At 42.5% G+C, this 13,827-nt stretch overlaps 1 long non-coding RNA gene across 1 annotated transcript; it reads right to left on the bottom strand.

Annotated features, from left to right (window-relative positions):
- Positions 1-2,281: 2,281 nt before the first annotated feature.
- On the bottom strand, positions 2,282-4,298 carry LOC309669464. Its single transcript, XR_014268912.1, has 3 exons — positions 4,204-4,298; positions 2,968-3,062; positions 2,282-2,309 (listed from the first exon to the last, which is right to left on the bottom strand). It is a non-coding gene; the product is annotated as an uncharacterized lncRNA (long non-coding RNA).
- Positions 4,299-13,827: the final 9,529 nt, after the last annotated feature.

The following is a 13,827-nucleotide window of genomic DNA, read 5'->3' as shown; positions in this document are numbered from 1 at the left end:
ATGGTCTTAAGAATGCCTGTGGCAATTAGCAACCTGTCTTAAGGCTGCCTGCAAGCAAGAAGAGATTTTGCCTGTCCCACAATATTATCGCTCTTACATTTTACAGAATGATTAGCCACAGAATCTTTAAGAAAAGGAAAGGATTTTTGCAGACTCCTATTGCAAGTAAAAGCTATCCAAGGGAGAAGAAAACTATATCCAGGGCCCCTGAAAGTCCCATAGGAGCGGACTGCAGAAATATTTCTCTGGGTACGTGTTAAGAAATAAATGAAAATATAGTGTAGAAAGAGAAATAAATTCTAGATTTAATGTGCTGGGATGGACAGAATCCTTAGGCCTCCTCCTTGTGTAAAAGTTTACGTGGTCCCTATGTGACCATGAGCAGAATGGGCATTGCAGAGCTCAGGTAACAGGCCTGTGGGCTTAGTACAGCAGTGAGGGGAATGGAAGAGTTGTAAGAGAGAAGGAAAGTTTCCTTTGGAAGGATAATTTTTTGGTTCTCTAGTAGCAGGCATTTCAGGAAGGAATGGTTTTGCTCTTACCTTGGTCTTGGTTGAAGGTGTTTCACTGTGCAGAGTGCAGTAAGAGTATGCAAGAAATCAAACTCGCCCCAGAGCTGTGCAGAGCTGCCCAGACACCATGTGTGCAGTGTGCATATGTACATATGTCTGGTGCATACATAGTTCTTTGGCACATCATACAGGACCTACAGGGAAAAAGCCGGTCTTAAAAAGCACAAAAGAACAAGTATTTCTGTAACGAGAACAGATAGGCTCCTCCTAACTGTATTTGACTACACGAGGATTTTTCCAGCAGATGGCAACAGCAGACCAGTTTGTAGCACGAGGCCAGCGTTTGCAGGCTGTAAAAAAGGCTCTGTGCTGTGCCCAACGCACCTTCCTCAGACCTGCTTCTTCCACTCATAACATGCCCGCTTAGTACCCCGGGGCATAGTTAACATAAAGCGCAGAAGAAGTCAGTGCTGCAGATAACTTCAGCACAAACTCTTGGTTTCTGACCTCTTTGTGTTTACAGACTTTAAAACATACCCTCCGCATTTTAAACAGCCTAAACATATGGCTCTCCCTGAATAAGCATAATTTATCTCCTACGTATACTTTTGCAAAATAATAGTGCAAGCGGCGATTAGGTTGGGAACAAAGAAAAACACAAATCAAAAAAAATACAAAGTGTCCGGCTGGTGTTTTGTCAAAAGGTGTCTATTCCCTGCCATGTGCAGCAGCCAGGTTCACAGACCAAACTTTTAACCACATTCTTGTCATTGCTTCCTGGCCATCTTAAACAGCTGCTTTTTGGAAGCGCTCGTTATTGCCTCAGAAAGGTGATTACCCTGCTTGAAACTGTAGACTCAGCTCCTGGCCTCTGGAGGAAAGAGTTCTGACATGGACCCCGGGTGCCGCAGAGGCCGATATCCATGGAATGATCAGGGACACTCTGCCGCCGAGCTCCACCTCGCTCTGCCCAGGCCCTGGGGAAGACGTGGGAGTTATATTTAGTAATCATCACCCCTGCGCCATTGTTTTTCCATCAAAATGAGAGCACTATTGTTTTTAATAAATAGCAACGTTGTTTTGTCATTTGCAAAGCATAATATCAATGAACCTCAAAGACATACAACACAAGAAAAATTCACAGCTAAACTCTCCAGTCTTTCTCCAAAACTCAAGTAATGTGTAGTTTTTCCCTTGAGCTGAAGTACAGGCCAGATTCAGGCAGTGCAAATGACCGCTGAGGTGTAATACAAAGCTTGGGGAGCAACGGAGAGACTGTGAATGGTTGTGAATGTCAATTGACAGTCCTTGGAAATAAAAAAGTAGAAAGAATTAATTTGTAATGAATCCCCTGCAGAAATTATACCAGGGATAGGCAGGGGAGAAATACCTGAGAGCCAAAGCCATGCTGTGGTGGGATCTAAGTTAGTGATTTTGCAGTGTGGCTGTAAACAATTTAGTTTTCACTGAAATCAGTGAGTGGTGGCCATCCCAGGGCAGGCATCACATCAGCTGTGGCTCAGGAGGAGACCTGGCTGTAAGACATTTCAAGCTGCTGCAGGTTATTGTCCCCAACCCTATCTCAGTTCTCAGGAAAAGGGTGACAGTGGTTGTCATTATTACCATGTTTGCTAAATGGAAGAACTGCTGCAATGCTCCATCTGTTTCACTTGACTGATGCTCTCAGTTGCATTACAGGTCAGCTATATTTCACTTTCCTGTGTATTTTCTGTGCAGGGGACTGCAATGCTATTTTTTAACTCTTTTCTGCTCTCACATACGTCTTCGAGAATATACCTTTCAAGAAAAAATAGTATATTGAAGAGCAAACTGCCTTCTAACTGCCTTAAGATCTTTTATCACTCATGGTAACTCATGACACACTCACTGCACGTGTTATCTTTATGTTAACACTGTTTACAAATGATGGGAATAAATCCAAGTCCAATGGAGAAGGTTTCCTTTTGTTCACATTTCGATACAGGGGCAGAATTATCACCATGGAAGGAACTTCCCTTTACCATTGGTAGATAAAAAAAAAAAAAAGAAATAAAATAAAATCCAACATATAAATGCCTGCCACACCACAGCATACAAAGCCACTGCTTTTAATTAGTTAGGCTGAGGGCTTTTCAGTTGCTCTCTTGCTCTTCTAATGAGGACTGTGCCATTGAACTAGATAGAGACTTGAAAGATTTGGTAAACAAGGATTCTTTATACCATTTCTGGTAAGAGCTTGTCCTGACAGATGTCTTCTTCCTTCTGAGGTTTAGACCACAGTTTGATTTTTTTTTTTTCTTTAACCTCTGAAGCATTTCATAACATGATGGGCAAAGGTCCAGCAGTAATTAGACTGATTGAGTGTTGGATGTATAGACAGAAGAAATAGTTGGAAATCATTGCTGTTCTCAAAGCTGACACTGACAGGTCCTTAGGTCTCAATCGTTACACTCACATTTTTGAGAGGCCCTGTCCTGCAGTCCTGGTGAACACGGACCACAACCCCCTGGGACAAATCAGCTCCTCCCTACTGCTGCTCCAGTGTTGTGCCTGCAGAAGTAGGGAGGGACGGAGAGGAGCACAGGTTAACACGATGGCAGTGTACAAATTGCCAGGTGTCACTCATGTGTACTGAAGAGGAAGTCTGTTTTTCAAAAGTTTCCATCGTGATACACAAAACACTGAATACTTCCAAATCTGGCTGTGGTAGCCTGGCATAGTGCCCTGGGTCATGTCTTACATAAAGAGTTATTTGTCTCCTGTACAATGCTCTTTATCCTACTTTCACAGTTAATCACCCAAGCTACCTTAAGGCATAACAGCCAGGCCTCTGTATGACTGTGCTTGCTCTTCCTTAGCTCAGGGACCCTTTCTATTCCTCAAGCTTTGGAAAGTGCCTGATGCCTACCTACTTGCAGCCCTATTCACATTGACTGGATTACCAGGTTTTCTAATCATAGAATGGTTTAGGTTGGAAGGAACCTTAAAGATCATAGAGTTCCAAGCCCCCTGCCATGGGCTAGACCAGATTGCTCAAAGCCCAATCCAACCTGGCCTTGAACATCTCCAGGGATGGGGCATCCACAACTTCTCTGGGCAGCCTGTGCCAGTGCCTCACCACGCTCAGAGCAAAAAATTTCTTCCTAATATCTAATCTAAACCTATCCTCTTCCAGTTTAAAGCTGTTCCCCATCACCCTATCACTACATGCCCTTGTAAAAAGTCCTTCCCCAGCTTTCCTGTAGGCCCCCTTTAGGTACTGGTAGGCTGCTATAAGGCCTCCCTAGAGCATTCTCTTCTCCAGGCTGAACAACCCCAATTCTCTCAGCCTGTCCTCATAGGAGAGGTGCTCCAGCCCTCTGATCATCTTTTTGGCCCTCCTCTGGACCTGCTCAAACAGGTCCATGTCTTTCCTATGTTGGGGTCCCAGAGCTGGATGCAGTACTCCAGGTGGTGTCTCACCAGAGCTTAGTAGAGGGGCAGAATCACCTCCCTTGACCTGCTAGCCACATTTCTAATGCACGTGGCATGGGGATCGGGGACCTCCAAGAGTATATCATCTGTTTAAGAGACTATTATATGCCTGAGAAAAATGTTGTGCAATGATGTAACTCTGAAGGTGCAACATCATTAGTTTTGGAAGCTTTCTGATTAGATCGAGCACACACTCATTAGACTCCAGACAATTTACCTGGCTGTTCAGTTGTAGAGGACTGTTTCCATATGTCAGGGTTGGTTCAGCCTCCACCCATGCTGTGAGGTGTTCATCTGGCCCTGGGTCCACTGTCCTGGTCAACAGAGGCTTACGCACATCCACCCCTCAGCACAGGCAGTCTTTGACACTGTATCAGCCTGCAAGAGATTTGAGTGAGCCATTTAGACTGCATTAGCATTGCCATTGAAGCCTACTCTTGAATCCCAAATTTTGAAAAAGCAGTTCTACCCAAATTTTCTGCTGACAGCTATACAGTCCAGCTTCTCTGCTGTTTCCCAAAGAAGGTGGCTGCAGATGTGTGTCCATCCATAGAGACCCAAGGTAGGGGATCTAGAGGAACCCTCTGTGCTGACCTGAAGGGCCTAAAGAGTCTGATCCTGAATTTAAGGGCTGCTGTACCCAGGAGACCAGTCAGGGCCAGGATTCAAGCCAGTTGTTGAATGTAACATCCCCTCAGAGGAAGGATGCTTTGAATCCCTTCAGTTACCTAGTTCCCCGAGGTTTATCATAAAGAAACTGAGTTATAGTTGTCCCTGCTCAAAGCTTGGAGTAGGTTCAGACGGCCAGTTGCTGCAAGCTTTCCCTGGTGCAGGCAAGCAGTTTGCCAGGAAGCTTTACAAGACAAAACGTATATCCCAAAAGTAATTTTAAGTCATTCTGAACTTTAGAGAAGTTAAATTGCAAGAGTTAAAGGAGAATTAAAATGTACAGACTGATGCACAACCGCAAGGGACAGGGAAGGTGGACACTAATATTGAAATACTGTTTCTCAGTAATGTTATATTTCTAATGGGAGAAGGAAATAAAGAAGCATACTTAGTCCAAATGAAAGCTATAGAGAGTAATTAAACTTGCATTTATCAACACAGATAGCCAGCACAAAAATATCAGCATCTCTTTTTTCTCATATCTATCTGATAAAGGCGTTTTGGCTGCAATATTGGCATTTTTGTGACTATTACCTCATTGAAGACTCGCTTACACTATAATAAAATATTACTGCTTTAAAACACCAAATCCTCTTTACTGCAGCCAGTGTTTTACTGCTATATATTGGGGCACACTGGGCAGCTTATTTTCATTCAGAAAAATCAAATAAGCTTTACCAGTGCAGGAGCCCTCCCCAGCAGCAGAACTGCAGCAGCCGTAACGCTAGCACTAGTGTAGTTAGAGAGGTCAGGAATCAGGTAACACCATCAACACACACAAAAAAAATATTAAGTGCTAGATAAAGCAAAGTACATGCCTTTAAAAAGTTAAATCTGCTGAGGCTAATGCATTGGGGTTTTGGGTGCTGTGCTCTTGCACCCTGTGCCAGGTACTGCATGAACACAGAAAACCATGATTTTCACCTGGAATTAATGAAGATTCAGTTATGGGCAGCTTTAAGCACTGAACTGAATTGGGACACAGTACACGGCAGTACAATTTGTTGGAATAAACTGGTCTACTGGAGGACAATATTTTGAAAGATGTTAAATGTTTGGGGAAAGAGTTGGCAAACTTTGCAATGCAATCCATTCCACTCTTTCCATCGTGAGGTAACCTATCAAACACTGGCTTCTCAATCAAAATTTGGCAGATTTGAAGTTTACCACATTATGTCTCCCAATCTGCTTTCTTAGTCTTTCTCTTCCTCAAATGTTGAAGCTGCATTGCATTTTCCCTACTATTCTGAGAAAAGAGAACACTTTGCCAATAGGCTCCTTACTTTTGGTTATTTTTAAATCCCTGCAAAAGCTCACACTTTCTTCTGTAGCCAATGCCTGTTGTTTATGGAAGCAGTTCCAACTTACTTTCTATAAGAAAAAGAAATCTAAAAATTAATCTACTGCCTCGAAAGCACTGCAAGTATTCACATTGTTCTCCCGCATTGTTTTCCTTACAAAAAGGAATTCTTTGGAACCAGAGGCATTGAGTCTCCTTCACTCACTCTTTTTTCACCACCACCCCCCCGCTCTCAAATAGTGGCTTTCAAGCCGTGACCTTTCTTCAGCAGAGGCCACCTTGTTATTTTGGGTTGGATTTCCCTGCCGATTGTTCTGCGTTTCCTCCCGCGCTGCCCTGCGGCGAGGCCGCTGCCGCCGTTCCCGGCGGGGTGACCACCCTGTGCTCACAACCCAACCAAGCACAAAGCCCCGGCACTCTCAGCTTGCTGTGTGTAACCATGGGAAGAGGCAGACCACTGGCAGCCTGTCCCATCTTCATACGGATGGCCAAAAAAAGGTCAGTTGCTCATAATAGCCAAAAACTATAAAAATCTGACAAAAGCAGTCATTAGCCACCTTGTACACGCAGTATATAACCATCATTCAGATGCTAAGAAATGCAAAAGCAGCTTTCTAGAACTGCTCTCAAAGAGCTTCATCCACATGTGCCATAGTAAGACCCACATAAAAGCCTGATCTTAACTTGCGTGCCTGAACAGCGGCTACATTTCTCTGCACATTACCCAATGGGAATAAATACTTTTCATCAGATGCATGCTCCCTTTATCTTAACAAAGTTTTTCCTTAATATTACAAACCTTTTGTAACAACTTGCAGAACCCATTCCTTTTCGGAAGACCTGAACTAAATTGTGTCACTACGAAACATGCAAAAAGCAAAAGCATAAGATGCACAGAGGCTCCAAGACTTGAAATTACTCAAAATTTCTAATACAATCTTTAAACAAATATCTTGACTACTCTAAACAGAGAGGAGCAAAGCCCTGCCACTGCAGTTTTTTGAGAAAGCAAAGTTAAGTTGTAAAAATCATAGAATGGTCTGGGTTGGAAAGGACCTCGAAGATCATTGAGTTCCAACCCCCCTGCCATAGGCAGGGACACCTCCCATTAGACCAGGTTGCCCGAGGCCACATCCAGCCTGGCCTTGAACACCTTCCAGGGATGGGGCCTGAACAACCTCTCTGGGCAAAAATGCAGATTTACTGTGCTGAAGGAGCTCATCTTGAATTCTATACGCTGCCACTAAGCTTGGCAACAAATCCTGTCAAAAAATGAACTGGTACATCTCAAATACACTTCACAGCAAAACACGTACATCTTGATTCCTTGAGGACTGCTGCAGGACTAGGAATGTGGAGCTCTGAGGAAACAGGCTTTATTTTAGAAGCAACATGTTCTGGTGTATTCATAAGAAAATATTCTCAAAAATTCCAGTTCACCGGGAATTTGAAAGTTACTCATTTCGGTCTGACTCAGGATGTAGCCCAACTGTGAAAAGACAAGGTTTCTTGTGAACTTGACACCCTGCTTTTCAGCCAAAGCCTGTCAAGACCCTACTCTCAACTTGCGTGTTACAAGGCGCAGAGATAATTAACAGTCTTCTGAAGACTCCCTTCATTTTGAAGTTGTTTGTATTTCAGAGTTCAAATTGGGACAAAGTGCATTCTTTCACCCAAAATATTTCTAAAATTTTTCACTTCTGTTTCTTTCCCAATAATAGTTTCCATCTGCCACTGACTGCAAGAAAAATCCCATCGTCCAAATATCAAAAAAATGCTTACCAATTTTTTTACATCCATTTTGTAATTTTGCAAGCTTCAGAAAACTGACAGAGCAGATAAAGGAGAAACAAACATGACTCTAATATAACCTTTTAATTGCCTTGTATTTACTTCATGGGGAGGTGTGGTAGGATGCTGAGAACCTGTGCTAGTCAAACTCTGAATGCACTTCACTAACAGTATAGGGAAAGCTTTAGATAATTACAAAGTGGGGGGTGGGGTGGGAAGACAACCTCCCCCCCAAATCCTCCAACCTTGGCAAACATCTACTGTGTTCAGAAACAGAGTGCGAGACAGAAGGAAGGTGACGAAAAGGAGAAAAAACAACATCTGAAATTTCAAAATGTTTTCTAAAAATTGAAACAAGATGAAAATTTAAATTTAAGGGAAATATTTTGCAGTACTAAATACTTTTTATACAAAAAGTCTATGCTTTGCAAGATAAATGTTTAAGACACAAATGTTGGCCATCTGTATCTGCAGCAGTGAGCTAGGCAGCAAGATGGAAAAGGTGTCATGGCAAATTGCCTTTCCTCCATCTCTTGCACGCCGCATTTAAATGAGCTGGCCCACATCCCAGAAGCAGCAATGCCATGTTTGTGTCGTGCAAAATGCAAGGTGCTCAGCCTGAGAAGAGTGGCTTCCCAGCAGCAGAGCCATGCCTTTTCCTGTGTCCACACTGGCTGTTCCAGAGCCACCTCAGTAATACACTTGTCATTGCATTTAGTGTGAAAAGTTTCCTCATCTCTTTCTGCTTACAGACAAATCACTTTTTGATCCTTGCAAGTAATTTGCTAGGAATATGCTACCTAGAAGTAAAAAGGGAAAGCGACATTTATAAGTGGCTCTCACGCAGTTGTATGTGTGCTATTTGTGCAAGCTTGTGTGTGTCTGAGCGCAGGCAAGTATAAATGCACACACGTACCTTGTACCTATAGAATGTTTGTGTATGTGTTTGAGTGTATGTTCAGTGGCTCAGTTTCAGTACACCTGTATACACTGATGATCATTATATGAAAAAATGTGTGGTTCTTATTTTAAGACTCCATGAAATCTCTGAAAACATAAAAGCATCTGCCTCACTTCAGAGACTCAGGTGAGACATCTTCCCCGAACTCATTTTATCTAGAAATTTGTATGCTCTGAACATATGTAACACTGTTCATGTGAGACACTTATCCAGAAGTACTCCAAAGTTTATTCTGAACTATCTGAAAAGTATTAACTTCCTTCTTCAATCCCTCTTTTAACCAATTCTCAACACATCTTCTCACCCTTCCATCGATCCCTCTCCCCAGCATACTTCTACTCATCTCACTAATGAGAGGCAGATTGATTTCTGCCATTTCACCTTCAGTTGCCTTATCGATGCAGTGACTGTCTACAGGGAGGACAATTACCATTCGGTGACAGTGGCAGAGAAGCTCAGTTAGAGGACAGATGTGTGCTGGAGTACTTGATGGTCAATAGCAGTCTGAGTAGCAAGGAAGTTGGGCGATACCGATTTACACAAGTTGAATATCTCTTACATTAATTATGAGGATTTTTTGAGCACTAAAGCTTCAGGGCAACAGTAAGTTCACTCTTTGTTTTAAAACGAATCGCTGTCTTTTCTGGAGACTATCTGCTAAATGATTACATACCTATACACACAACAGAAGTTTAGCACCTTCCATACATACCTTCCATCAGTGTTATTCTTATAAGCCCTGTCGCCCATGCTGGTCCGCTGAGATGTGAACCGTGAGAAATGCAGCTGTTGAACTGTAGGAAAAGTTAAGAAAGCGATTTGGAGGGCACATCTTTCCAGCAGTTCAAAGACTGTTCAAACAGTTTTAATACTGTTTCTTCTTTCTCCTCCCTCCCTCCATTTTTTTTTTTTGTTTTTAATTCAGTCTTTGGTGTCTTTTTCTTTTTTCCCAGGAGTACATGTTAAAGGAAGTTCAACCAATCATCAGGCTGTCTCCCATTTTCCATGTTAGTCCAGCCTGACTTGAAGAGATGATATATTTGAAAGATTTTAGCTTGGCTCTATCACTCTGTATTTCCGCCTTATTTTTCACTCTACAGTTACAATTTGTGATGGGTAAATCTCAAAAGATTAGAAGTTTGGCTTGGATAAGCAACTGTACGTTTGAAGTTTACTTTTCAATTTTAAGAGAACAGGGTCACTGCAACAAGCATATGAATTATATGCCTCAAATTCATGGGATTTGAATGACCAAAGACTTTGGCATACTTCAGGAAGAAGAACAGCTAATAACTGTATTTCCCAGGAGCAACCAGCATAGTTATAGTGCCCAAAAATTAAACAGGCCAAAGAGATTCATTGATTTTCAGTAGCATCAGGAGAAAAGAGCTGAAAGCATCAGTGGATTGTTCTACTTTAGAGCAGGACCCAAATGCTGTATCCCATGTAAAGCTTAAAGGGTTTTTTACCCTTTGGATGCTGTGGCCAGACATCAGGTAGGGCGTAGAGCTCAAGAGTGTGAATGCCATACAGATGGTGTCCTTACAGAAAAGGAAATGTACATGTTACCTGAATGGACCAGTAACTGGAAGGCTTGTACGTTGTCCTCTGGGCTGCAGAGTGCACTCTTAGCTCACCCTCCCTAAGAGACAGTGTTATTCTTAGTGTGGAAACCTTAACTGTGATTCTTCACTGACATTTGGCACCACTTTAAAATCAACTTTCCATAGAGATAGATCAACTCCAGAATTGGCCTTGACTGTATTTTCTCACTGAAAAAGCAGACAGGAGATGAAAATCAAAGTTTAATCCCATTACATGCTTTACCAAAGCAAACCAGAATGCCTATCTGGGACATAGCATCTCTCTACTTTTTTTTATTTACATGCTTGCATATAAATGTGACAAGTATGTTCTTGCTCCGTTTGCAAATATAATAGCATCACAGAAGATAGTTCTGATGAAAAAAAGAAATATATCTACTCTTCTTGTAATGTTTTACATTAGGTAAAAAATTGGCTGCAGACAACAGGAAGGCCTGACTAAAACTAGGTTGGTTTTGATGAAATTTTGCTTTGTCAGAAAACTTCTCATCAGGAGGTTCATGAGGGTCCCTGAAGGTTTTAAGCAGGAGACAAGCAGTTTACAAGTGTTTTAGCTTTATATGTGCACACCTGCAGAAACCCAGGACTTACGCATTTTGGGGCAGGAGTTGGGTAGACATTACTGATATTGGCCATGGGTATCTGAAGTGGCAACCCAGACACGGCAGTTCTTTTATGCAAAGAAAATAATTTATGTAGTGTAGACAAAATGGGTGCTGAGCTTTTTGGAAGATCTGGCCTGTTAAAGGGGTACAATAAAAAAAGAAATGTTTCCTCAAATGGGTGGTATGAGGCCTGGGGAACGAATGTTTGTGGAGCTCTCGGACCCTGGTATGAAAAGGTGCTGCAAAAGTTCAAAGTATTATTGTTACGGCATACTTACTCAGCAAGGCAGGGAAATATCAAAGGCTTTCTTCTCCCAGCTGGCTCGGTCTTATCTCAAGGAACTGTTGGTGGGTGGTGATTGCTCTCAGGGACTGGTGATGACAGAGGAGTGAAGGCACCAACCTCGCCTGCAGAGCTGCTGCGGGCACCCTCCTCGATCGGCCAAGGCCTCAGCTCCTCCTCGGTGCTTTTTGGTGCACACACACCCTGTTCCCAGAGAAAAACCTGAAATGAAAACAGAACTCTGACACCTGGCTAATGGAGGCACTCAGGCAAAGGCTTTCACTTGTGACTGGTACATTGGGAAATAATTGATACAAATTGCCTCAGACACTCAAGGCTGCTGGTCCTCCTTCCCACAGGCTATTTTTAGGCCCAATTAGGCAGATAAAATGACAACAGAATTAATTTTTGTACGCTCTAATGTTTGGGCTTGCTTTTTTTTCTTTAAATGCTTCTCTCTAGATACATGGTAAATGTCTGAATTACAAAAAGCAGATAAAGGGATCTCCCCCTCACCCCCCCGAGATGTTCAAGCACTGAAAGACTTACTCACTGCAAAACCACTTAGGGCTGATTGCACGGGAATTTGCTCTCACCACCTTAAACCCAAAGCAAATAACAGAATATGAAATAACACATATTCTTGGTATCAGGTGGCACAAGAGCTCCCCCGAGTCTGCTGCAATGCAAAGGCTAGCAATCCACCCATCAGAAGATGATAAAATACAATTAACTAATTCATTATATAAATATTTTGGGTGAGGAGATATGAATCGACTTATCTCCATTATTGTTATCATTATTATTAGCTGCTGTTTGCTAACACTGATTTTTTCAAAGCCTCCTTTCACATTAAGGAGTCCCAATCCCCAAGCTAAATCCCACCCTAAATTTGATGCTGATTGCTTTTGCAAGCTACTGGGGAACAAAAGCAGGGAGAGGAGTACAACTGGCAAGATAGTATTATTCACTGCTGTTATTACTAGAATTTATGGACAAGCCATTCCCATGCTATTTGAACATAATTCATACATTTGGACTACAGGGACATCCATAAATGCTCTCCAGTAAAGCCCCTACCTGTGTAATGCTTTCTAAGATAAATAGCTGTTGTGACTGCAATGGAAAACACACAAAACCTGACTGCTGGCCTCCGTGGTTATTGCACTGCCACAAACTCCTCCGAGATCTTAAAGCTCCCCAGTCCTTTGGAATAGGCAAGTCATGAACTGCTCCTTCTGCAGCCAGGCTTGCAAGCTCCAAGGCCGGCAATCAGAAGGGTGAAATGTTGGCTGTGTCAAAGCCAACAGGAGTTTTGCCACTAACTTCAATGGGGGCAGCATTTTGCCTTTGTAGTATAAGCCGATGAAAAGCTCTGCCTCATAATCACATTCCTGTGGCTTAACATGTAAGTGCATGTTGGCTGTGTGCTGGTGACTGCTCATGTGCATATTTCTCAGCCTGCAGGACATGCCAGCGATGCCACTTCCCTTACCCCACAAGGGAAGAGAGGTAAAGAAGAAGTTTTTTGGTTTTTTTTTTTTTTTTGCATTTGCCATGTGCAGGGCTTGTATGATCAGCTACTGCAGCATGTCCGAATCACAGCAGCTTGATTGTGACTGAGCCCTTGGTAACCCGAAGCTGATACTTGATGGTAGACACCAATGAAGTGGCATGTGTTTGAGATGGGGGACTGACGGTCCCAGGCATGGCTGAAATAGGGTCCTGGGCCACGGGGGGAGCCCAAGTGGGAACACTGCAGCCTGTTAGTACTCTCAGGGTGCTGACACAGGCATCCTAAACCCAGGGAAACAAGTGCTTCATTTTCTCAAGTGAAGACATCGCTAGTTCATAGCATTTCAAGGGGAAGTGAGCCACGAGCTCTCCTTTTCCGATATCTTATGTCACAGGCCCAACATGTCACTGAGTAACCTCATATTAAGTATAACAATTAGAGTACGACTACAGTGTACCTTCACATATACCAAGCTTTAAAAAGTATCTGATACTTGGAAAAAAGTATCGTGGGAATTAATTTTTTTCCTGCATTAGTACCACCCTTTGTGTTACCATACATACTGTTTCTCCCTTAATTTCTTTCAAAGGCAGCACATACATAACCTTTGGGTTTGAGTTTCCTCTCCCTTGTAGCTCCTAAATATGTCTCAGCACTAGGATGGCTGGTGACAGGGGAGTAATTAGGGCTTCCTAATAGTGAACTACAAGTCTGAGGCATAAAACCTTGAAATATCACCAGATGCTCAATATTAACTGCACCAAGGTGCATTTATTTTAGAGAAGCCATGATATAACCTTACCTCAAAATATTGAATAGCTACTTACATGAAAACAAGTGAGTCAGTCCCGATCCTTTGAAAGAGTCCTTTAAAAGTTTGCTTTTTACATCTAAAGACTTCATAAAGTGCTTGTCATATTTCCTCTTCCAAAAGGGTTTATAATTATTGTGAATGCCTGCCTCATCACCTTCTTCTTTGGCCAACATCTAAGCACCATATTGGCCTTTATATCTCTGCCTGTATTGAGCTCTGCTTTGCAGTAAAGCTTACCACATCATCTCTTTGTTCAATCCCAGCTGATGGTACAGAGACCCAGTTACACAAAGATCTT

The sequence above is a fragment of the Vanellus vanellus genome (assembly GCF_965231255.1).
Source record: "Vanellus vanellus genome assembly, chromosome: 3".
In the NCBI taxonomy this organism is placed as follows: Eukaryota; Metazoa; Chordata; class Aves; order Charadriiformes; family Charadriidae; genus Vanellus; species Vanellus vanellus.
This window is presented reverse-complemented; position numbering and strand designations above follow the sequence as displayed.